The sequence below is a fragment of the Somniosus microcephalus genome, chromosome 10 (genome assembly GCF_052327205.1).
Source record: "Somniosus microcephalus isolate GS21.2 chromosome 10, FLI_Smic_1.0, whole genome shotgun sequence".
Taxonomy (NCBI): Eukaryota; Metazoa; Chordata; class Chondrichthyes; order Squaliformes; family Somniosidae; genus Somniosus; species Somniosus microcephalus.
The window spans coordinates 74,056,782-74,083,001 of NC_140996.1; positions in this window are offsets into that span (position 1 = coordinate 74,056,782).

A 26,220-nucleotide genomic window follows, 5' to 3' on the forward strand; every position below is an offset into this window, starting at 1 on the left:
ACATTGGTCCTCATCGTGGATGAAGATTTATGTGTTTTGAATTGCCTCTGGGTCAGATCAATGTTTTAAAGCATGCTCAGAGCCACGAAAGACTGCTGAGCTGGGCTCAGCTGGACTACAATGGAATCGAGGAAATTCGTGGAAGTATTCACACACATTGAGAAAGAACATCTTGATTAAAATTTGTGCTTTTGAGCCCGGTCAAACACAGAGGTTTACAGCTTGTAATGTGTTTGTGTGAAAGACCTGTCAATCAAACCAGGGAGGTCAGGAGTTGCCCACTTGACCTGAGGCCACAGAGACAGGTTGTTATGGCTGGCTATGTTCAGCAACCAATCACAGTCAGCTAGGCAGCTTGTAATGTGTCTGTGTGAAAGACCTGTCAATCAAACCAGGGAGGTCAGGAATTGCCCACTTGACCCGAGGCCAATTATGGCTGGCTATGTTTAAACAAGCAATTCAGCAACCAATCACAGTCCTTTTGTTTGTGTACTGGAACTTTAGGCGGGAATTTTTCCAGACAGAACGGCAGCAGCACACAGGTATAAAGATAGCTACTGAGAAGCTATCTCTCTCTTTTTACTTCGCTGGACCACAGGTGAGCAGGGTGTTCTGACTCCTCAACAAGACTGTTGAGTCTGTGCTTTTAAATGTAGTTATGCTGAATAACTGGACACAGACAACAGAATACTTAAACAGGTCTTTAGTAACTGAGGGTCAGGGCTGAACTGAAATACACTTTGCTCCACAGGGTTTTTATATACCGGTGTGGTCACCACTGGTACTACAATATACAGGAGCCATCAGAAAGTAGTCCATCACCTTAAGGTAGTCTCTTAAGGTGGTACAGGTTACATACATTACAATTCCTCCCCTTTTAGCTTAACAGTGTACACCCCAATTTAAACATAACATGGATAACATATATACAACTTTCATACAAAACTGTTCACAGATTCAGTCTCTGAGGAGGCCTCCTGATCCGGGCCGGATAACGCCTTTCAGGGGTCTCTGGTTCTCGTTGCTGGGGTGACTCATCCATTTGATCTCTTATGGATTGAACATCATCATGTACGTTCGAGTCTGAGGTAGATGCTACAGGCTCAATAACTTCTTCAACTGGTGTCTCTGCCGTAGACATGGGGTCGACCCTTGTTCTCGATTCCACAAGTTGGTCAGCATGACGTCGTATTACGTTCTCACCAACGTCTACCGTGTACATCAAGGGTCTTTGTCGGGCACGAATTGTTCCGGATTGCCATTTATCATTCCTATAGTCCCTGGCCAACACTGGTTGTCCTATTTCGAAACTCCAAGTGGCCTTGTTATTTACATGCTGGAATTGTTTGTTTTCGACTTCCCTACACACATTGGGTTTTAACAAATCCAACCGGGACCACAACCTCCTGTTATAGAACATTATGGCAGGGCTTTGATTTGTCACTGCATGCGTGGCGTTTCGATATGCTATCAGGAAATTGTCCACCTTGTGTTGTAGTGGAATATGGTCTTCGCTCATGGCCTTTATCGCCTTTTTGAACGTTTGTACAAATCTCTCGGCCAACCCATTGGTAGCCGGATGATATGGGGCAGATGTATAGTGTTTCACCCCATTCTTTTTCATGAATTTCTGGAATTCTTCTGACACGAACTGTGGTCCGTTGTCTGAACATATTTGTTCCGGCAACCCATTCCTTGCAAATATGGTTCTTAGAACTGCGAACGTCTTTTCAGAGGTAGTGGTCGACATCTTAATCACTTCTGGCCATTTAGCATGTACGTCTACCGCTATCAAAAACATGGAATCCATGAATGGACCTGCAAAGTCGATATGCACACATTGCCATGGGGTTGAAGGCCATTCCCACGGATGCAGCGGTGCAATTGGAGGTGCGTTTTGAACTTTTTGGCACCCTGAGCAGCTTTTAGTCAGATCCTCTATTTGTTTGTCGATACCTGGCCACCACACATAATCCCTAGCAAGGCCTTTCATCTTGACTCCCCCCAGATGACCTTCATGTAGTTCCTTCAGAACTCTCTCCCTTAATTTAGGAGGAATAATCACCCTTGTTCCATACATCAATGTGCCTTGACAGACGGATAGCTGTTCTCGTCTGGCTGAGAATGCAGGTAACAGTGGTTCGCCATCTGCTGGCCATCCCTTCACTGTCAAATCGTAGACCCGAGACAATGTCGGGTCGTTTCGGGTCTCTCTCTCAATACTCGCATTGGTGACTGGTAAGCATTCGATGATGGTCGAGTGAAATATCTCGACAGGGTCAACTACCGGTGCCTCTTCCGCTGTAGGTAGTGGCAGGCGCGACAGCCCATCAACATTACCATGTTGCTTTGTACCTTTGAATTCGATATCATATTGATGTGCCCCTAGGAAAAGGGACCATCTCTGAAGCCTCTGCGCCGTCATAACCGAAACACCCTTCTTAGGGTTAAAAATGGAAACCAACGGCTGGTGATCTGTCAGCAGCGTAAACCTTTGGCCTTGCAGGTAATGGTTAAATTTCTTAACTCCCCACACGAGGCTGAGAGCCTCCCTATCTATCTGAGCATAGTTGCGCTCTGCGGAGGTCAATGATCTGGATGCGAACGCGACTGGCCTTTCCAAGCCATTTGGCAACTTATGTGAGAGAACTGCCCTGATACCATATGGAGAAGCATCACAAACTAAACGAATAGGCAGCGTTGGGTTAAAGGGTGCAGAATTCTTAAAGTGCATCCAGGAGAGCTTTTTGAGCCAACATGTAGAAAGTCCTACAAGAGAGGGGGCGGTACTGGACCTAATTCTAGGGAATGTAGCCGGGCAAGTGGTGGAAGTGTCAGTAGGAGAGCATTTTGGCGACAGTGACCATAATTCGGTGAGATTTAAGGTGGTCATGGAAAAAGACAATGACGGCCCGGAAATAAGGGTTCTAAATTGGGGGATGGCCGATTTTAATATGATAAGGCAGGATCTGGCCAAAGTGGACTGGGAGCAGCTACTTATAGGAAAATCCACATCAAAGCAGTGGGAGGCTTTCAGAAGGGAAATAGAGCGAGTACAATGCCAACATGTTCCTGTAAAGGTCAAGGGTGGGACCAACAAGCAAAGGGAACCTTGGATGACAAGGGATATACAAAAATGCATTAGGAAAAAAAGGGGGGCTTTTGGCAGTTACAAAAGACTAAAGATGGAGGAAACCCTAGAGGAGTATAAAAAGTGCAGGGGCATACTTAAAAAAGAAATTAGGAGGGCGAGGAGGGGCCATGAAATAACATTGGCGAGCAAAATAAAGGAAAATCCTAAGATGTTTTATAAGTATATTAAGGGCAAGAGGATAACCAGGGAAAGGGTAGGGCCCATTAGGGACCAAAGTGGCAATCTGTGTGTAGAGCCAGATGATGTAGGCGGGGTTTTAAATGAATTTTTTGCATCTGTGTTCACTATGGAGAAAGATGATGTAGACATAGAAATTGGGCAAGGGGACTGTGACATACTTGAACATATTAGCATCGAGAGGGAGGAGGTACTAGTGGTTTTAGCAGGCCAAAAAGTGGATAAATCACCAGGCCCGGACGAGATGTATCCCAGGCTGTTGTGTGAGGCAAGGGAGGAGATTGCAGGGTCTCTGACACAAATTTTCAGAACCTCTCCGGGCACAGGGGATGTACCAGAGGACTGGAGAACAGCTAACGTAGTACCATTATTCAAGAAGGGTAGCAGGGATAAACCAGGGAATTACAGGCCAGTGAGCCTAACATCTGTGGTAGGGAAATTATTGGAAAAAATTCTGAGGGACAAAATTAGTCTCCACTTGGAGAGGCAAGGATTAATCAGGGATAGTCAGCATGGCTTTGTCAAGGGTAAATCATGTCTGACAAATCTGATTGAATTTTTCGAGGGGGTGACTAGGTGTGTGGATGAGGGAAATGCTGTGGATGTGGTTTACATGACTTCAGTAAAGCTTTTGACAAAGTCCCGCATAGGAGACTGGTCAAGAAGGTAAGAGCCCATGGGATCCAGGGTGCCTTTGTGAGGGGTGTGGGGAGCCACGGGGCCGTGTAGATACGGGGCCGTGCTCTCCGGGTAATGTAGGTTCTGGACACAAGTGCAGAAATGAGGCGAGAGGCAAATATACAGTACTTTGTTTGAACTTTACTGCATTCACACATAACTAGATTCACACAAGGAACACAGCAACAAACATAAGAACTTGAGACAAGCTACAAAATGGCTAGTCAAGATAGGAACTCAGGACAGCTTCCATGAGGCAACCCACTTGTCCAAACAGAGCTCGAGATAAGCCACCACAAGGGCAACCGGCTTGCCGAGACGAGACTCGAGACAAGCTACCACAGGGGTAAAGGCTTATCAATACAGAGCTCAAGACAAGTGCCCACATGGCAACACGCTTGTCCAGCCCAGCACCTTATCAAGACTAAGAACAACAAGAACACAGACTTAGATACATCTTAAATACAGAGCTTGAGAACCATGGCAGCCAGCTAGTCAAAGCCAGCAGCCACAGAGCAAAGGCTAGTCCCTGGTTAGGACTGAGCACAGAGGAAAGCATCCACAGAACTTATATACCAAGAAAACCAGGTGAAACCCATGAACAGCTAACAGGCCGTTAAGAATTAACACAGGAGGCTAGAAACAATTAACAAAGGGCTAGAAACAATTAAACAAACAAGTGAAGGTGCCATCTAGAGGTTACAGAAGGAACTGACTGGCACCCTCACAGCCTTGGCGCGTTGGATCCTAAACTCGCTGAGTGGCAGGAGGCAGAGGGTGATGGTCGAAGGTTGCTTTTGTGACTGGAAGCCTGTGTCTCGTGGGGTACCTCAGGGATCAGTGCTGGGTTCCTTGCTGTTTGTGATCTACATAAATGATTTGGATGAGAATGTAAAAGGTATGACCAGTAAGTTCGCAGATGACATGAAAATTGGTGGGGTGGTAAATTGTGAGGAGGAAAGCCTCAGGCTACAGGAAGATATAAACGAGTTGGTCAGATGGGCGGAAAAGTGGCAAATGGAATTTAACCCTGAAAAGTGCGAGGCGATGCATTTTGGACGGACAAATAAGGCAAGGAAGTACACAATGAGTGGTAGGACCCTAGGAAGTACAGAGGGTCAGAGGGACCTTGGTGTGCATGTACATAGATCCCTGAAGGCAGCGGAACAGGTAGATAAGGTGGTTAAAAAGGCATATGGGATACTTGCCTTCATTAGCCGAGGCATAGAATATAAGAGCAGGGAGGTTATGATGGAGCTGTACAAAACGCTGGTGAGGCCACAGCTGGAGTACTGTGTGCAGTTCTGGTCGCCTCACTATAGGAAGGATGTGATTGCTTTAGAGAGGGTGCAGAGAAGATTCACCAGGATGTTACCTGGGATGGAGCGCCTCAGCTATGAAGAAAGACTAAACAGGCTGGGGTTGTTTTCATTGGAGCAAAGAAGGCTGAGGGGGGACATGATTGAGGTGTACAAAATGATGAGGGGCATAGATAGGGTAGATAAAGAGGAACTTTTCCCCTTTGTAGGGGGGTCAATAACAAGGGGGCATAGATTCAAGGTAAGGGGCAGGAGATTTAGAGGGGCTTTGAGGAGGAACTTTTTCACCCAGAGGGTGGTTGGAATCTGGAACTCTCTGCCTGAAAGGGTGGTAGAGGCAGGAACCCTCACAACATTCAAGAAGCATTTGGATGAGCACTTGAAATGCCATTGCATACAAGGCTATGGACCAAATACTGGAAAATGGGATTAGACTGGACAGGGATTGATGGACGGCGCAGACACGATGGGCCGAAGGGCCTCTTTCTGTGCTGTAAAACTCTATGACTCTAAAGTGAGCCAACACTTCCTTAGAGGTGATCAGTGCCTTGCTTTTTTGAAAAGCCCGCTTACAGTCCTCGCTCCACTTCCATGGTACTCCCATTTGCAAAAGAGTGTTTAGCGGGTGTAACACCGTGGATAAATTTGGAAGAGACTTGTGGTAATAGTTAATCAACCCAAGGAATGACCTCAACTGGGATACATTTTCTGGAGTGGGAGCTTTCACAACAGCTTTGAAATTGTCAGGTGACTTATGGAGCCCCTCCTGGTCAATGACGTGGCCGCAGTACGAGATTCGCTTCTGAAAGAACTCACATTTCTGGCGATTAACTCTGAGTCCATATTCTTTCAATCTGGTGAGCACCTGCTCCAAATTCGCGAGGTGTTCCTTATCATCATCTCCTGTAATCAGAATGTCATCCAGGTAGCATTGTGTGCCTGGAATTCCCTGTAATACCTGCTCCATGGCCCTTTGCCAAATCGCTGGAGCCGATGCCACTCCAAAAACCAGTCTATTATACCGATATAAGCCCTTATGTGTGTTGATCGTAAGATACTGGCGTGACGCTTCATCAACTTCCATCTGCAGGTACGCCTGCGCCAGGTCTATCTTGGTGAAGTGTTTCCCACCAGACAGCGAAGCGAAGATATCCTCAATCCGTGGAAGCGGATATTGCACCGTGTGAAGAACCGGATTAACAGTGATCTTGAAATCGCCACAGATGCGAACCTTCCCAGGTTCCCCCGGCTTGTTGCTCAACGAACGCTTCATGACGGGAACAATGGGTGTGGCCCATTCGCTCCAGTCCACCTTTGACAGTACTCCTGAACGTTCTAGCCCTTCCAGCTCTGCTTCCACAGCAGGTCGTATCGCATAAGGTACCGGTCTGGCTTTGAAAAATTTTGGGTTTGCATGTTCTTCAACCTTGATGTTTGCCGTAATTCCTTTCAGTGTTCCCAGTACCTGTTGGAACACCTCCTTAGCATCGTCCAATATTTTGGACAGTCGTTTAGGTTTGACGTCGTCCTCTTTACAGGAATCTACAGTTAGTGCTTGTAAGGAATGCCAGTCCATATTTATTCTCCGGATCCATTCCCGTCCCAGTAGTGGCGGACCTCCCTCAGGTAACACATACAAGTCCATTTCCTGACTTTCTTTACCATTGTAGACCACCTTTACCTTTATCTTTCCGATGGGGTATACGCTTTGCCCCGTGTATGTTTTCAATACAATCTCCGTATCCCTCAGGGGAATGTGTGAGAATAACCTTTTGTAATCTTGCTTATTCATGACCGTCAATGCCGATACAGTGTCCAATTCCATCTTCACTTGGACTCCTGCTATCCGAAGCATGACCCAGATAGTTTGGTGGTCTGCTGTGTTACCCACATTATGTATTTTTAGACAACCCAGTTCCTTACTGCTGGAGTCTGAATCCGTCTTCTGTTCATCCGAACTGTTCTCTGTCACCTTGTGTACTTTTTTGTACTTCTCCTGCGGCGACTTTTTGTTGCTGGTCTTCTTTCCTGACCGGCATACTCTCGCTATGTGACCAAGTTTGCCACATTGCCTGCATTCTTTATCTTTGAACCAGCACTGGTTCTGATCATGCGTTGTCCTTCCGCAACGATAGCACTTTACTGCGCCCAATGCCATTTCATTGGTGCTGAATTCCGATGGCCTTTGCTGCATTTCTGCAGTGCCTCGTGCTGCTGCCTTGTGCGATGCTGCAATGCTGAAAGCTTTGTCCAGCGTAAGATCCTTTTCCTCTAGCAGTCGCTTCTGGGTTCCTTCCTTTAGTAGCCCACACACAAACTTATCTCTCAGAGCGTCTGCTAGTCCTGTACCGAACTGACAGTACTTTGATAACTTGCGCAGTTCGATTAAGAATTCAGCGTTGCTTTCCTCTTTAAGCTGAATTCTTTTGTAAAATTTAAATCGTTCCGCTATCAGCAGCGGCGTGGGGTTTAAATGCTCTTGCAGGATAGTAACAATATCCGCGAAACTCTTTCCTACCGGTTTATCTGGTGTTACAAGATGCCTTAATAACCCATACGTCTTCGCACCCATCGAGTTTAATAGGGTTAGTGCTTTCTTATCCGCCGGTACCTCATTCGCTGTACAGTACACTTCAATGTGTTCCACATAAGTGGCCCAATCTTCTACATCGCTATCAAAAGCAGTGATGTTACCCGTTTTTGGCATCCTTGTTGAGTTTCCTTTATTTTATTTTATTTTTCAAAATGGCGGCTTCCCGCGCTTGGCGGCTTTTTCCGCGCTTGTCTTCTTCCCCCGCCAACTAAAATGGCAATTACCGCGCTGTTGCCATTCTCGCCTCCCAGCGGTCCTTTATTTCCCCCGACGCTGCTGCTCTTATTCTCCGCCGCCATCAACGCTTCCCTGGCTGCTGCGCGTCTCTGCCCCGATTGCAGTCCGGCCCCTGACACCGGCTGCGGTCGTCTTCTCCGCCCTTTTCTTCGTTTTCCCTCCCCTTCTCCCACTGACAACTCGGCTGACTTCCCCTCCGTGCCACTCGATCGGGCTTACCCGCCGCTGTCGTAGAAGGGATGATCACTGCCTGTCATCGATGGTGGACTTCGTGGCCAGCAAACCAACCCGGGTTCCCGATGGCCTCCCGTGCGATGCAGTGCTCAGCAGGATGTTGAGGGCGGATGCCCCTTTTCGACGCCCGTTCTGAGGACGAAGCTTCCTTGGATGCAAAACTGCCGCTAGGTACGATCAGACTCGTTGCCACTGTTGAATCTGTGCTTTTAAATGTAGTTATGCTGAATAACTGGACACAGACAACAGAATACTTAAACAGGTCTTTAGTAACTGAGGGTCAGGGCTGAACTGAAATACACTTTGCTCCACAGGGTTTTTATATACCGGTGTGGTCACCACTGGTACTACAATATACAGGAGCCATCAGAAAGTAGTCCATCACCTTAAGGTAGTCTCTTAAGGTGGTACAGGTTACATACACTACAAAGACAACCTAGCAAGGAGTTTGGGGTGGTGATTTAAGGGAATTGCTAAGATTGTTTAAATAACATTGTAGTCATTGTATCCCTCGTTTTCACCATCTGTACCCCCCCTTCTGTTATACACTTTTACTGCATTTACTGTGTTTGTGTGGTATAGTTTATATTTGATTATGGTTTCTTTAGTTTAATAAATTTTGCTCACATCCAAATCAATTGTCCATTTTAATATCATTAATTATACGTCCTCCAGTCTGAACTGAAAGGTGGGGTAGCGATTCGGAACCACTGTTAAAATTGGTTTACAGTGCAGCAGGCAAAAAGGCTGCTGGCCAGGTATGTTACCATAAACCAGTTAATAGATGCCCCCCTACAACACAGAAAGAGGCAATTCAGCCCATCGAGTCCGTGCCGGCTCTCTGTAGAGCAATCCAGTCAGTCCCATTCCCCCATTCTATTCCCGTAGTCATGCAAGTTTATTTCCCTCAAGTGCCTATCCAGTCTCCCCTTGAAAACATTGAGTGTCTCCGTTTCCACCACTTCCATCAGCAGCGAGTTCCAGGTCCTCACCACTCGCTGCATAAAAACATTTTTCTTCATATCCACCCTGTATCTCTTGCCTAAAGCCTTAAATCTGTGTCCTCTAGTCCTTGTACCATCAACTAGTGGGAACAGCCTTTCCCCATCTAGCCGATCCAAACCCGCCATAATCTTGTACACCTCTATCAAATCACCCCTCAAACACGTTTGCTCTAATGAAAACAAATCCAGCTTCTCCAACCTGTCTTTGTAGGTAAGACCCCCATCCCCAGAACCATTCTGGTAAATCTCTTCTGCACCCTCTCAATGGCTTTCACATCCTTCCTACAGTGTGGTGACCAGAACCAGACGCAATACTCCAGTTGTGGCCAAACCAGCGCTTTATAAAGGTTCAGCATAACTTCTCTACTTTTGTACTCAATACCTCTATTTATGAAGCACAGGATCGCATATGCTTTACTAACCACTCTCTCAATATGTCCTGCCACCGTCAGGGACCAATGCACATTAACTCCCAGGTCCCTGTGTCCCTGCACACTCTTTAAAACTGTGCCATTAAGTGTATATTGCAACTCCCTGTTACTTCTGCCAAAATGCATCACCTCACACTTCTCTGTATTAAATTCCATCATCAAATCCCCCACCATCAACATCCTGGGGTCACCATTGACCAGAAACTTAACTGGACCAGCCACATAAATACTTCTCTGTATTAAATTCCATCTGGCACTTGTCTGCCCATTCTGCTAACCTTTCTATGTCCTGTTGCAGTCGATTGGTATCGTCCTTACTGTTTGCCACCCGCACCCCACCCCCCCAAATTTGGTGTCATCGGCAAATTTAGAAATTCTACTCTGTATTCCAATATCCAGGTCATTAATATATATCAAAAAAGCAGTGGCCCCAGCACTGACGCTGGGGAACACCACTGTCTACCATCCTCCAGTCTGAAAAACAGCCATTTACCACAACTTGGCCTCTATCTGCACTGTAGATTCTGTGATTCTGTGATCTTGCTGTTTTCTGTCCTTAAGCCAATTCCTTATCCAAGCTGCCACTGACCCAACTATTCCATGAGCCTCAATTTTGTTAACCAGCCTTCTATGTGATACTTTGTCAAATGCCTTCCGAAAATCCATGTAGACAACAGACATTGCATTGCCTTCATCAATCCTTTCTGTTACTTCATCAAAAAATTCAATGAGATTAGTCAAACACGGTCTGCCTTTTACAAATCCGTGCAGGCTTTCTTTAATTAGCTTAAACCTCTCCAAGTGCTCATTAATTTTTCCTTAGTTATTGTTTCTAAAACTTACCCACCACAGATGTTAAACTGTAGTTACTAGGATTGTCCTTACACTCTTTCTTGAAAAATGGTGTCACATTTGCCACTTTCCAATCTTCAGGCACTTCCCCTGCATCTAGGAAAGATTGGAAAATTAGGGCAAGACCTTCCTTTATCTCCCCGCCCAATTCCCTTAGCAACCTGGGATGCAAGCCATCTCAGCCAGGTGACTTGTCCATTCTAAGCATACCCAGCCTTTCTAGTACATCCTGTATATCAATTTCACCCCTTCTATTGCTTCTACCTTTTCCACTTCTACCGATATTTTGTCAGCATCCACCTCCTTCATAAACACCGATACAAAGTACTCATTGAGTATTCTAGCCTTGCCCTGCGCCTCTAAGCCTGTATCATTGCGCGCTGGAGCTGCGAATGGATACATACTGGAGCATGCTCGATGCTGAGCACATCGTGGATAACACGTTTAGGGAGTTGATCACACCGCAGGTAAAGGCTGCACAGGCAGGAAGGGAATGGGTGAGCACCAGGCAGAGTAGTAGGTGCAGGCAGGTAGTGCAGTGGTCCCCTGTGGCCATCCCCCTTTCAAACCGATATACCACTTCGGATATTGTTGAGCGGGATGGCTTATCGGGGGAAGGCAGCAGCAGCCAACTTCCTGGCACCATGGGTTGTCCTGCTGCACAGGACAGGAAGAAAAAAAGCGGGAGAGCAATAGTGATAGGGGATTCTATTGTAAGGGGAATAGATAAGCGTTTCTGCGGCCGCAGATGAGACTCCAAGATGGTATGTTGCCTCCCTGGTGCAAGGGTCAAGGATGTCTCAGAGCGGCTGCAGGGCATTCTGGAGGGGGAGGGTGAACAGCCAGTTGTTGTGGTGCATATAGGTACCAACGATATAGGTAAAAAGCGGGATGAGGTCCTAAAAGCTGAATATAGGGAGTTAGGAGGTAAATTAAAAAATAGGACCTCAAAGGTAGTAATCTCAGGATTGCTACCAGTGCCACATGCTAGTCAGAGTAGAAATAGAAGGATATTTCAGCTGACTACGTGGCTAGAAGAATGGTGCAAGGAGGAGGGATTCAAATTCCTGGGACATTGGAACCGGTTCTGGGGGAGGTGGAACCAGTACATACTGGATGGTTTGCACCTGGGCAGGACTGGAACCGATGACCTAGGGGGAGTGTTTGCTAGTGCTGTAGGGGAGGGTTTAAACTAAAATGGAAGGGGGTTGGGAACCTGTGCAGGGAGACAGAGGAAGGGGAAGCAAGGATAGAAACAAAAGACAGGAAGGAGAAAAGCAAAAGTGGAAGGCAGAGAAATCAAGGGTGTAAATCAAACAGGGCCACAGTAAATAAGAATTCTAAAAGGAATAAGAGTGTTAAAAAATCAAGCCTGAAGGCTTTATGTCTTAATGCGAGGAGCATTCATAATAAGGTGGATGAATTAGCTGCGCAAATAGATGTAAACGGATATGATATAATTGCGATTACAGAGACATGGCTCCAGGGTGACCAAGTCTGGGTATTCAACATCCAGGGGTATTCAATATTCAGGAAGGACAGGAAAAAAGGAAAAGGAGGTGAGGTAGCACTGCTGGTTAAAGAGAAGATTAACACAATAGTAAGGAAGGATATTAGCTCTGATGAGGTGGAATCTGTATGGGCAGAGCTGAGAAATACCAAGGGGCAGAAAACATTAGTAGCAGTTGTATACAGACCCCCAAACAGTAATGCTGAGGTTGGGGATGGCATTAAATGGGAAAGTAGAGATGCGTCCAATAAGGGCACAGCAGTTATCATGGGTGAATTTAAACTACATATAGATTGGGCTAACCAAATTAGTAATAATACTGTGGAGGAGGATTTCCTAGAGTGTATACGGGCTGGTTTCTTTCACAAATATGTTGAGGAACCAAGTAGAGATCAGGCCTTCTTAGACTGGGTATTATGTAATGAGAAAGGATTAATTAGCAATCTTGTGGTGTGAGGCCCCTTGGGGAGGAGCGATCATAATATGATAGAATTCTTCATTAAAATGGAGAGTGAAGTAGTTGACTCAGAGACTAGGGTCCTGAATTTAAATAAAGGAAACTATGATGGTATGAAGCACAAGTTGGCTAGGATGGATTGGGGAACATTACTTAAAGGGTTGATGGTGGATAGGCAATGGCAAACATTTAAAGATCGCATGGATGAACTACAAAATTTGTTCATCCCTGTTTGGCATAAAAATAAAACAAAAAAGGTGACTCAACCGTGGCTAACAAGGGAAATTAGGAATAGCATAAGATCCAAGGAGAGGGCACATAATTTGGCCAGAAAAAGCAGCAAACCTGAGAATTGGAAGCAGTTTAGGATTCAGCAAAGGAGGACAAAGGGATTAATTAAGAGGGGGAAATAGATTATGAGAGTAAGCTTGCAGGGAACATAAAAACTGACTGCAAAAGCTTCTATAGATATGGAAAGAGAAAAAGATTGGTGAAGTCAAACGTAAGTCCCTTGCAGTCAGAATCAGGGGAATTTATAATGGGGAAAAAAGAAATGGCAGACCAATTAAATACACACTTTGGTTCTGTCTTCACAAAGGAGGACACAAATAACCTCCCAGAGATGTCAGGGAACATAGGGTCTAATGAGAGGGAGGAATTGAATGAAATCAGTATTTGTAGGGCAATGGTGTTAGGGAAATTGACGGGATAGAAGGACGATAAATCCCCAGGGCCTGATAATCTACATCCTAGGGTACTTAAGGAAGTGGCCCTAGAAATAGTAGATGCATTGCTGGTTATCTTCCAAAATTCTATAGCCTCTGGAACAGTTCCCATGGATTAGAGGATAGCTAATGTAACCCCACTGTTTAAAAAAGGTGGTAGAGAGAAAACGGGGAACTATAGACAGGTAAGTCTGACATCGGTAGTGGGGAAAATGCTAGAGTCCATTATAAAAGATGTAATAGCAGAGCACTTGGAAAACAGTGCCAGGATCGGACAAAGTCAACATGTATTTACAAAAGGTAAATCATGCTTGACTAATCTACTGGAATTTTGTGAGGACGTAACTGGTAGAATAGATAAGGGAGAACCAGTGGAAGTGGTGTATTTAGACTTTCAGAAGGCTTTCAATAAGACCCCGCATAAGAGATTAGCGTGCAAAGTTAAAGCACATGGGATTGTGGGCAAGGTACTGTCTTGGATAGAGAACTGATTGGCAGACAGGAAGCAAAGAGTTGGAATAAACGGGTCTTTTTCTGAGTGGCAGGCAGTGACTTGTGGGGTACCGCAGGGATCGGTGCTAGGACCCCAGCTATTCACAATATATACAAATGATCTAGATGAGGGAACCAGATGTAACATCTCCAAGTTTGCAGATGACACAAAGCTGGGTGGGCGTGTGTGCTGTGAGGAGGATGCAGAGAAACTCCAGTATGATTTGGACAGGTTGGGTGATTGGGCAGATGCATGGTAAATGCAGTATAATGTGAATAAATGCGAGGTTATCCACTTCGGTGGCAAAAATAGGAAGACAGATTATTATCTGAATGGCAATAGATAGGGAAAAGGGGAAGTGCAATGAGACCTGGGTGGCCTTGTTCACCAGTCGCTGAAGGTAAGCATGCAGGTGCAGCAGGCGTTTAAGAAGGCAAATGGTATGTTGGCCTTCATAGCGAGAGGATTCGAGTATAGGAGCAAGGATGTCTTGCTGCAGTTGTATAGGGCCTTGGTGAGACCACACCTTGAGTATTGTGTGCAGTTTTGGTCGCCTTATCTGAGGAAGGATGTTCTTGCCATGGAGACAGTGCAGCGAAGATTCACCAGACTGATACCTGGGATGGCAGGAATGATGTATGAGGAGAAATTGGGTCGATTAGTCTTATATTCGCTAGAGTTTAGAAGAATGAGAGGGGATCTCATTGAAACTTATAAAATTCTAACAGGGACTAGACTGACTAGATGCAGGAAGGATGTTCCTGATGGCGGGGGAGTCCAGAACCAGGGGTCACAGTCTAAGGATAAGGGGTAAGCCATTTAGGGCTGAGATGAGGAGAAATTTCTTCACCCAGATAGTGGTGAACCTGTGGAATTCTCTACCACACAAGGCAGTTGAGGCCAATTCATTAAATATATTCAAGAAGGAGTTAGATATATTTCTTAATGCTAAAGGGATCAAGGGATATGGGGAGAAAGCAGGGAGAGGGTACTGAATTTGGCTGATTAGCCATGATCTCATTAAATGGCAGAACAGGCTCGAGGGGCTGAATGGCCTACTCCTGCTCCTATCTTCTTTGTTTCTATGTTTCTGTATCACCTTCTTTGTCTCTAATAGGACCCACCCACCTCTTACTACCCGCTTACTGTTTACATTCCGGTAGAAGATTTGTGGGTTCCCTTTTATGTTAACCGCCATTCTACTCTCATATTCTCTCTTTGCCAATCTTATTTTCATCTTCACTTCCCCTCTCAACTTATTGTATTTAGTCTGGTTCTCCCTTGAAGAATTCACCTGACATGCATCATACACCCTCTTTTTTTGTTTCATCATCTTCTCTATCTCCCTCATAGAATCATAGAAAGTTACAACATGGAAGGAGTCCATTTCGGCCCATCATGTCCACGCTGGCCAACAAAGAGCTTTCCAGCCTAATCCCACTTCCCAGCTCTTGGTCCGTAGCCCTGCAGGTTACAGCCTCCCAAGTGCACGTCCAAGTACTTTTTAAATGTGGTTAGGGTTCCTGCCTCTACCACCCTTTCAGGCAGTGAGTTCCAGACCCCCAAAAACCTCTGGGTGAAGAAATTTCCCCTCAAATCCCCTCTGAACCTTCCACCAATTACTTTAAATCTGTGCCCCATGGTTTTTGCCCCCTCTGCTAAGGGAAATAGGTCCTTTCTATCCACTTTATCTAGGCCCCTCATAATTTTATACACCTCAATAACGTCTCCCCTCAGCCTCCTCTGTTCCAAGGAAAACAGACCCAGCCTATCCAGTCCTTCCTCATAACTAAGATTCTCTACTCCCGGCAACATCCTTGTAAATCTCCTCTGTACCCTCTCTAGTGCAATCACATCTTTCCTGTAAAGTGGTGACCAGAACTGCACGCAGTACTCTAGCTGAGGCCTAACTAGTGTTTTATACAGTTGAAGCATAACCCCCCTGATCTTGTATTCTATGCCACGGCTAATAAAGGCAAGCATTCCGTATGCCTTCTTAACCACCCTCGTCATCCAAGGAGCCCTTGCTTTTGTTCCCTTACCCTTCCCTCTTGTTGGAATGTACCTAGCCTGTACTTGGAACATCTCCTCCTTAAAAATCTCCCATTGTTCTGTTACAGTTTTTCGTGTCAGTCTTTGGTTCCATTTTCCCCTGGCTAGATCCTTTCACATCCCATTGAAGTTAGCCCTATTCCAGTTTAGAAGTTCCACTATACTGTAGATTGTTCCTTGCTCCTCTCCATTGCTAATCTAAATCTTATGATACGGTGCTCACTCGTACCCAAGTGTTCTCCCACAGACACCTGGTTGACCTGGCCCACCTCATTCCCCAGCACCAGATCCAGCAATGCCTCCTTCCTAGTTGGGCTAAAAACATATTGGTCAAGGAAACTCCCCTGAACACAGTTCAGAAATTCCTCCTCCTCCTTTCCCTTTACCCTAGCATTATTCCAATCAATATTTAGGTAATTAAAGTCTCCCAATATCACCACACTATAGCTCTTGCATATCTCTGCAATTTCCCTACAGATTTGCTCCTCTACCTCCCTCTCACTATTTGGAGGCCTGTAGAATACCCCCAATAGCGTGATCATACCCTTTTTGCTCCTCAACTCTAACCAAATGGATTCTGTCCTTGTCCCCTCAATAACATCCTCCTTTTCCAACACTACAATATCTTCCTTAATCAGCACTGCCACCCCACCTCCCTTTTTCCCTTCCCTATCTTTTCTGAACACCTTGTACCTTTGAATATTAAGTGCCCAGTCCTCACCATTTTTAAGCCACGTTTCTGTTATTGCCACAACATCATATTGGCACATGGCTAATTGTGCTTGTAGCTCACCAACCTTATTCAGCACACTTTCTGCATATATATACATGCATTCTAAACCCATTTTTGAATTTTTCGTAGTCTTTCTTAGTCTGCTCCTATCTAATATGGTACTACCTGCCTCTAGTACTACTTTATTCTCTAGTACTATCCAACACACTCACTCTTCTATGCACCTTATTCCTCTTTTCTGCTCCTATATGCTGGTGCCCAGCCCCCTGCCAAGCTAGTTTAAACCCTCCCCAACAGCACTAGCAAACCTCCCCATGAGGATATTGGTCCGGTTTGTACAAGGCCCACCTTCCCCAGAAACGGTCCCAATGCCTCAGGAATCTAAAGCCCTCCCTCCTGCACTATCTCTCCAGCCAAGCATTCATCTGTTCTATCCTCCTATTCCTGTACTCACTAGCATGTGGCACCGGGAGTAATCCAGAGATTACTACCTTTGAGGTATGTACTCCAATTGGCAGGATGTGGCTAGTGGAGTCCCCCAGGGATTCGTACTGGGGCCTCAACTTTTCACTACATTTATCAATGACTTAGATGAAGGAATAAAGAGCCATATAGCAATGTTTGCTGATGACGCTAAATGGCACCATTAGTAGTGTAGATGGGAGCAGAAAGTTGCAACAACACATTAATAGACTAAGTGAGTGGGCAAAACTGTGGCAAATGGAGATCAATGTGGGAAAGTGTGAGGTCATCCACTTTAGACCTAAGAAAGATAGATCAGAGTATTGTATAAATGGTGAGAAGCTAGGAAATGTGATGGGGCAGAGAAATTTAGGGATCCATGTACATAAATCACTAGCAACTAGTTGAAAAGTAAAAAAAAAATTAAATTGGCTAATTGAATGTTGGCCTATATCTCAAGGTGGAAGTTATGCTACAGTTGTATAAAGCTCTGGTTAGACCCCATCTGGAGTACGGTGTTCAGTTCTGGGCATCACACCTCAGGAAGGATATTTTGGCCTCGGAGTGGGTGAAGTGCAGATTCACCAAAATGATACCAGGGCTAAAAGGGTTATATTATGAGGGCAGATTGCACAGACTAGGCTTATATTCCCTCAAGTATAGAAGATTAAGGGGTGATCTAATGGGCTTAAGATGATTAAGGATATGATAGAGTAGACAGAGAGAGATGATTTCCTCTGGTGGGAGAGTCCAGCACAAGGGGACATAATCTTAAAATTAGAGCTAGGCCGTTCAGGGTGATGTCAGGAAACATATCTTCACACAAAGGGTAGTGGAAATATGGAACCCGATTCCCCAAAAAGCTGTTGAAGCTAGGTCAATTGAAAATTTCAAAAGTGAGATTGATAGATTTTCGTTACGCAAGGATATTAAGGGTTAATGGAGTAAGGATACAGATCTGCCATGGTCTAATTGAATAGCAGAACAGGCTCGAGGGGCTGAATGGCCTACTCCTGTTCCAATGTTAATTGAAAACTAAATTAAATTGTATTGGACATGACACTGTAATAAAACAATCCTGCATTTGCGGGTGCTTCTGAGTGTACATGACAAGTCGACCAAAAGAAATCATTTGACAACGTATTAAAGATGACCTTCAGTCACAGTGGAGCAGCTTACCATCGATTGGGAGTCTTTCCTTTTAACTTCATAGAGCTGACTTTGAAGGAGGGCCCATTCTTCCTTCAGAGTAAAACAATGAAAAATAAAATATAAAACTAAAGAACAGACAGTCGCTGCAATGCAATTCATTTGTTGGTCCCTACTGAAATAGGAGGATGGCTCCATGTATTCTCAGTCCTTTGGACATTCCTATTTTGGTGCCTTTTCCACTTTTAGAAACCATTTCATTTTTAAAATTTCAATGGCAACAGATTAAAATGCTTCTAACTTGAGTTTCCGGTGGAGTGTGTTTGCTTAATCAGATTCCATCATTCTCAGTGCCAAAAATCTGTTGAATCAGGTTTCGTCTATAGTAATTCTCATTTTGTGGCTCTCAAGTAGCTAAACATATCATAACATAACTGGTCAAATAACACTCAAGGCCATCAATCGTGCTATGCCGAACAGGAAACTGGAGGAAATTGAGCAGCTTCAGCCATGCCAGAAAAGCATGAGCCACAAGAGTGACAACTATTGTTACTGGTCAGTAAACAGCATGGCAAAGTGCCTTCTCCTGGATAAACTGAGTCCCCCAAGGTTCTGGACTTGGAGGTAGTTCTGGGGAAAATGCCGCAACCTCAAGAAGAGCAGTAAATTGAGCCAATAATATTACAGTTATATGGGCTCAAAGACAGATATAGAGGAGGGCCTAATATGGAGATCAAGCAGTAATAACAGCACAAAACTACATTATCACTTTCCCACTAGCTTTACTGCATGCCTCCATGCTCATTTAATTTTTCTCCCAGAAGAATATGAGATTGACAGGATTCAGGCATTGTATGCAGAAATTAATGATTCAGCTATAACCGAAGTAAACATGTATTAATTATATTGTTTCAGTCACATTGAATATATTAGAAGCTTTGGCTTCAAAGTGAGGCTTTTGCCAAGTGTCTATCTTAAGCTCTGAGGGATCCAAAGGTGTTCTTTCCACATTCTGATGAGTTGCAAAATCTTATAGATTTGTTTATGGGTTAGCCTGAAATTCTGACATAGCCACTGGGATGAATTCAGAAGCCTCCTCCATAAACATTCCAAACATTACTTATGACCGCTCTTGACAGTTGACTCTTCGGCCGGAATTTTTACCTGTGAGGCGAGTCAGATGCAGGAGGGTGGGGGGTGGTGGGGTGGGGGGCACGTAGCGGATCGGCCTCACAACCCTCTCGGCAGCGGACTGTCCACTTTGTCTTTAACTGAATTAGATCAACTGAGTTCAGCCTGCGGGTTCTCCGGCCAATTAAATGGAACGGGTCTGATGACGTCATCGATGATTTGGCTTGAGCTCAGATATTTAAAGGGGCCTTCCAAACATCACACTTGAAGGTTGAAGGAGAAGCATCACCGGTCTTTGGGAGAGGTGCAGTCGGTGAGACATTAAAGATTTTCACTCTGAGGCTTGAGGGGAGCATAACGGCCCAACAGCAGAAGGCAGTGCCCAGTTTCTCCGACTCCTCCCTGGAAGTCCTGCTCCAGGGAGTTCGAGTACACAGGGGCATCCTGTTCCCTGGTAACAGGCGCAAGAGACCATCTACTGAGACCAACAGGGCAAGGTTGGAGACCGCCCAGGAGGTCAGCAGCAGGGGTGTTGTCAGCCGCTCCTGGATTCAATGCTGCAAAAGATTTAATGATCTCCTGAGGTCAGGAAAGGTGAGTGCACATTCAACAACATCCTGATGTGCGTGTCACCCCAACCCCATCACTCTGCCTTCCCAAGCCTACACCTGCACATCAATCCTCACACCGACCTACCTTGCAAGGTGCACCCATCCCTCAATCTCTATGCACCATTTGACTAATCACCACTGACACTCATCCACATCCTAATGAAAACTAGGAAGTAACGCCACAGAAGGGGGCCATTTGGCATTGTCACGCCTCTCCCTCATAATCATCCTCTGCAGATGTAGCCCATCCATCCCATACACTCATTCCATCACTCTCACTCAAAGTTCTCTTTTTTCCCTCCTTGCAGGAGAAGAGAGTGCAGAACATCCGGGAGAGGCAAAGAATCGGAGGTGGGCCTCCAATTTGTAGCACATTGGCTCCAGCAGAGGAGGAGGTGCTACAGATAAGTTGAGTTGCAGAGCTGCTGGCAGTGGGAGATGGAGAGAGGGGGACCTCCCAGCAACCTGGTGACATAATTAAATATCATACAGCCAAATGGTATACAACATGGTGACTTGATGTCAGCAGCATCATGTACATAATGGCAATGTTACACATTCTTATCATAAGACTTCTAATTCATCTCTTTACTCTACCAGAGGTCCATCAGGTACCCACCCCCCCCACCCCACCCAGCCCGAGGAGAAAGACGACTCCTCAGAGGAAGCTCCAGTCTCTGAGGGGGCACCGTCACCAGACCCATGCGCAACCAGCACCAGCTGGGTCCAGTGCACGTCGGTGGGTCCAGTGAGACATAGAGTAGTGATGTCACCTGGCATCTCACAAGTGAGCAAGATCAGATGGTGTTGACAGGGACAGCAGTGGAGAGTCCTCGCCAGAGGGCGCAGGACGCTCCAAACTCTGCTCAGCTGGATGCAAAGGCTGAACCTCAGGGGCCATCGACAAAGAGATTGATCTTGGAGGAGCAGCAACAAATGCGCAGGAATCTGGCAGCTTTTCCAGCTGCAAGGTGCGCAATTGTCCAGAGAATGGAGGAATCCATCTCCAACATGAGCACCACCATCTCGCAGGCGATGGCGACGATGTGTTGTTCCATGGAAAGGATGGCCACCTGCATGGAGCAGCTCATGCGCCAGTCGAACGAGAACATGCTTGCTGTGAACAACAGATTGCAGACTCTCATTGACCTCATCTCTAGGAGGGATACCAACATAGACTTGGGCATTCATCGTCCCACTGATGTGCAACAAGGTGCTCTCCAGCTCCTTGCTAGCAGGGAAGTGCGGGTGGCCCATGAGAGGGATGATGGTGAGAGGGGACATGGAAGTGGGGACTCTTCTCAAAGCACTCGCACTTCTCCCCTGTTGCTTCCCCCTCAGTCAGAGCCCCACATGCTGCCTCAGATCCCGATGGCCGAGTCTGCCCCTGCACAGTTGCAGGAGGAGCAGTCTTTGGCGGGGCCCTCACAAGCTCCAAAACCCAGAGGACATCCGCCAAAAGTGGCTAAGCAGTCACAGCAGGGAAGTGAGTAGCCTGCCTCTACCTCTGCTGAAGCCACAGGGGTTGCACCGCATAGAAACACTCGCAAAAGAAAAATGACACAGTTGTAGATGCACAAGGGTATCCACATGGGTGTTTGCCAAAATATTAGTGTTAAGTTTCAGCTCTATTTATGATGCACATAAATGTATTTCTTTGCACTATTTTCCCGTCTTGTCCAATTTTTCCTGCTACCTGGGAAGTGGCCTTGTCACTTGGACTGTGGTGAGACATTAATTAACCTCGGACAATGAGGGTTTGGTTGACAGGAATGTCTTGGTCATTTTAGGACTGCTTTGTGGTGTTGGTGGTGGTGGGGGGGGGGAAGTTGGTGCAGCATCTGGGAGCCATATAGGTGCCCTGGTGCAACTTAAGTAAATCGGCCATTATGAGGCCATCCTGGGCAGCAATGTGCACCGCTGCTGGTGTCATCCCCACCTCAGGTTTCTACTCAGGTTCAGTGATCTCCTGCGCTCTGGAAAAATTAGTATAAAAGCACACTTACCTTAATTCTGCTGTGCCTGTCATCACATCCCCATCATTCTGCATTGCCAACCCTACTCCTGCACATCCAACCTCAACCCAACATCCCTTGCACCATCACCCATCCCTCTCTCCCTATGTACAGAATCACTTCCCCATCTAACTATGCACCCTTCACACTCACCCTCAAGGTTATGCAATGACAACAACTAACTACTCAGGAGGGAACTTGGTAATGGGAACCCAGTCCATCACAGTCTTCCTCTAAACATCTATCTTGTCCATTCTTTACACTCATTCCATCACTCTCACTGAAACTCCACTTCTTTCCCTCATTGCAGGAAAGGAGAGCCCACAATAAGAGGGAGAGGGAGAGAACAGGAGGAGGACCACCATCCTTCTCACAGCTCATCCACACTGAGGAGGCCGTTCTCGACATTGTGGGATCAGTGGAACAGCTCAAAGTGGGGGACAGAGAGACGGGCTTAGTAGACCAACCTAGTGACAGAATGCTTCTCCATCCATCTTATTTGGCTTTCCTGATTGACACATATGGGATCTAATGTCAATATGGGATCTAATGTCAATAGAAATCGAATGTTCATCATGTGCACAATGGGATGTGTCTGCAATATACATATCACATGTCTAACTCATGTCTTTACTCTCCCACAGGACAATCAATTTGGTTGATAATGAAGAAGAAAGCTGCAAACTGCAGGAAGATATCAATGGACAGGTCAGGTGGGCAAAACACTGTCTTTTCCAGAGCGCAGGAGATCACTGAACCTTTTCCTGCATTGGACCCAGGTGCAACTGACCATGGACCTGGCACTGACCTCCTCAAATATTCACAGCCAGGCTGCCTTTGTCTGCTGAGGAGGTTTCCTTCTTCCATCACCTGGATATAGGACCTCCCGACGTCCTCTGACTCCCTCCACAAGAACATGGATGGATTCTTCATTAAAGCGGGAAGCTGCCTTTTGTCTCTCTACAGACATCGCGGAGAGCAGCAGCAGTCAGGAGCATCAGAAAAGACGTCAGATCGTATTGTGAAATGGCCCCCTTAAATACACCGGCTGCAAATGCGTCAGCAGAGCAGCTCAGCAGACCTGCACCTTGTGATCAGTGCAGAAAATTGTAATTGTACTGTTTATCTAAAAGGGGAGGAATTGTTGTGTATGTACCTTTAAGGGAATAACTGGTCTTAGACTGCAGTACCGGCAGTGACCACCCCTGTATAAAAGGCCCTAGCAGGCTTCTGTAGATTCAGTTTCAAGCTGCCTCTTGTTCAGTAAAGTACCTGTTAACTGTTCTCCTGAAGTCCGTGTATTATTGAGGCTCAGACTTTACAGAACTGCCATAACCTACAAGGCTACGGACCAAGTGCTGGAAAATGGATTTAGGATGGATAGCTCTTTGTTGGCCAGCACGGACAAGATGGGCCGAATGACCTCCTTCTGTGCTGTAAATTTCTATGATTCTATGATTCAAGAGTCCCCCTCCCTACTGTTCAGGAGGAAGAGCAGGAGGACTCTTCAGGTGACGCTGCATCCTCAGAGGGAACAGCATCAGCAGAAACGAGTGCACCCAACACCAGCGCAGACGCACACCTCAGTGGGTCATTTGCGAGATAGAGTATTGTTGTCACCTGGTGTATCACAACTCACGAGTGAGCAAGAGCAGATGGTGGAGACAGGGACAGCAGTGGAGTGTCCTCGTCGGAGGTCGCAGGACGCTCCCAGCTCTGCTCAGCTGTATGTCAACCCTGTGCCTCTGGGGCCATCCAGAAAGAGAGCAGTGCTGGAACTTCAGGAACAAGTGCAGGAGGCTCTGATTGGGTTTGCAACCACGGTGACTGTGAGTGTGCAGAGAATGGAGGAGTCCATCTCAAATATGAGCAATGCTGTAGTGCAAGCAATGGCGAATGTAGGTACCACCATGGAAAGGATGGCAACCTCCATGAAGGACATAAATCACCAGACTCAAAACAACATAGTGACACTTCTAAATAGATGGTTAGCTATGAAGGATAGATGGGCATCTATCGTGAAGAGGAACCAGAGTTACATGGATGTCCCCGTTATGAGGACTGTCAGTACAGAGACGGGTCCTCAAGGCCCCACTGATGTGCAGCAAGGTGCTCTCCAGCTACTTGCTAGCAGAGAAGTGCGAGTGGCCCATGAGAGGGATGATGGTGGGAGGCAACATGCAAGTGGGGGCTCCTCTCCAAGCACTCATACTTCCATCCCCTAGCAAACCCCTCGGTCAGAGCCCCAGATGACTGCCCGAGCAGTGATGGCCGAGTCTGCCCCTGTGCAGCCATAAGATGAGCAGACTTTGGCGGGGCCTTCACAGGCTCCGAAACCCAGAGGATGACCGCCAAAGGTGTCTAAGCAGGCGCAGCTGGGAAGTGAGCAGGCTGTCTCTACATCTACTGAAGCCACAGGAGTAGCACCACGTAGAAACATGCGTACGAGAAAGCTGACATGTAAATAATCACAAGGGTACTCACTTGGGTGTTCTGCTAGAATTCAACGTTAAGTTTCTGTTCTTTTATTTTGTTGGAATAAATTAATGTGGTATGAATGTTTGACATCGTTGCCATATGTGTGCTCATAAATGGAGGTGGCTCAGTGAAGGGTGAGGGCGCCTTTTATGTCCAGCAATGCAGATGACAGTGGATATAGAGTTAACAACAAACACTTACAGCCTCAAGACAGAATATGTCTTCCGAATTGTGAAATCAGCAACCTCTGACACTTGAAATTGAGCAGATGTGATAGTGCAGCTTTTAGACTGCAGTTGCAGCTGTGAGGTATCCAGATCATTGGTCCTCCCGACACACTTACCTGGCGTGATCTCCGAACGTCGTGAAACCCGTTGAAAATAGGAAAATACAGTCAAAATAGCAGTTAACAAGCACTTAAAAAGGAGTTAAGGGGGAAAAATTCAGTATCGCCCCATTTGGGGCGCCATTACCAGCCATGCGCAAAGTTTAGCGCCTGTCGCTAATTATCGCCTCCGACAGCAAACTTGGCTTTTATCGCCCCTGGAGGTGATTGGAGCGCTAAATCAGGCGCTTCACACCTGTCTTAAGGTGCAAAGGCCAAGGAGCGAGGCGCTACCTCAAAGCGCTGGCGAAACAAGGAAGGGCAAATCAAAATGAACCTGCAAAGTGCTGCTCAGTACCCAAAACTCCTTCACACAGCGTTGAATCTCTCCAGAAGTGTCTCTCTCTCTCTCTCTCTCTCTCTCTCTCTCTCTCTCAGAATGCGTGGTGCAAAAATGTCACCAACAAAGAAAGGCAGGAAGCGGTCGCCTTTAAATAGCGCTCCCCTAGTCCCTTTCTGACTGCAAAATGCTCCCCTCAACCTGTCATTGCTAGCGGCAGGCAGTAAGGCAGGGGGCGCCACTCAATATCCGGTCCGGGGCACTACGGGGATGTTACGCACTCGACTGACATCACGATCTGCCGGCGCAGGAGATCGTGGCGATAGTGTTTAGCGCCATCGCAAAATGTCTAGTTAATTTCGCGAGCACCACAAACATCGCCGCGCCTGGGCGCTAGTTGCTTTGCACCCCATTAGCGCCTTCTTAAGGCGCTAACGGGAGGCGCAAATAACTGAATTTTTCTCCCAGTGAATCCCTCACCCGCCGCTTGGTGTCGGATCTGTTCTGAAATCGCAGACCCGACACTCTAGAAACTCACACGGAGGTGGATTTGCGGCGGGTTTCCAACCCGCCGTCAATCATTGCGACTTTAACAGCTGACCTGCCTCCGAACCCGTCCTCTAAGCGCTGGCAAAATCACAGAAGAAGACGCAAAAAACTTCCCGGAAATAGTGGAGAACCAAGGGTCTAGCAAGAATGAGGAATTGAAAGAGATTAGTATTAGAGAAAAAAAGTACTGGATAAATTAATGGGACTGAAAGCTGATAAATCCCCTGGACTTGGTGGCCTGCATACTAGGGTTTTAAAAGAGGTGGCTGCAGAGATAGTGGATGCATTGGTTGTCATCTTCCAAAATTCCATAGATTCTAGAATGGTTTTCACGGATTGGAAGGTAGCAAATGTAACCTCACTATTTATGAAAGGAGGGAGAGAGAAAACAGGGAACTACAGACCAGTTAGCCTGACATCAGTAGTAGGGAAAATGCTAGAATCTATTATTAAGGAAGTGGTAACAGGCTCTTGGAAAATAATAATAGGATTGGGCAGAGTCAACAAGGAT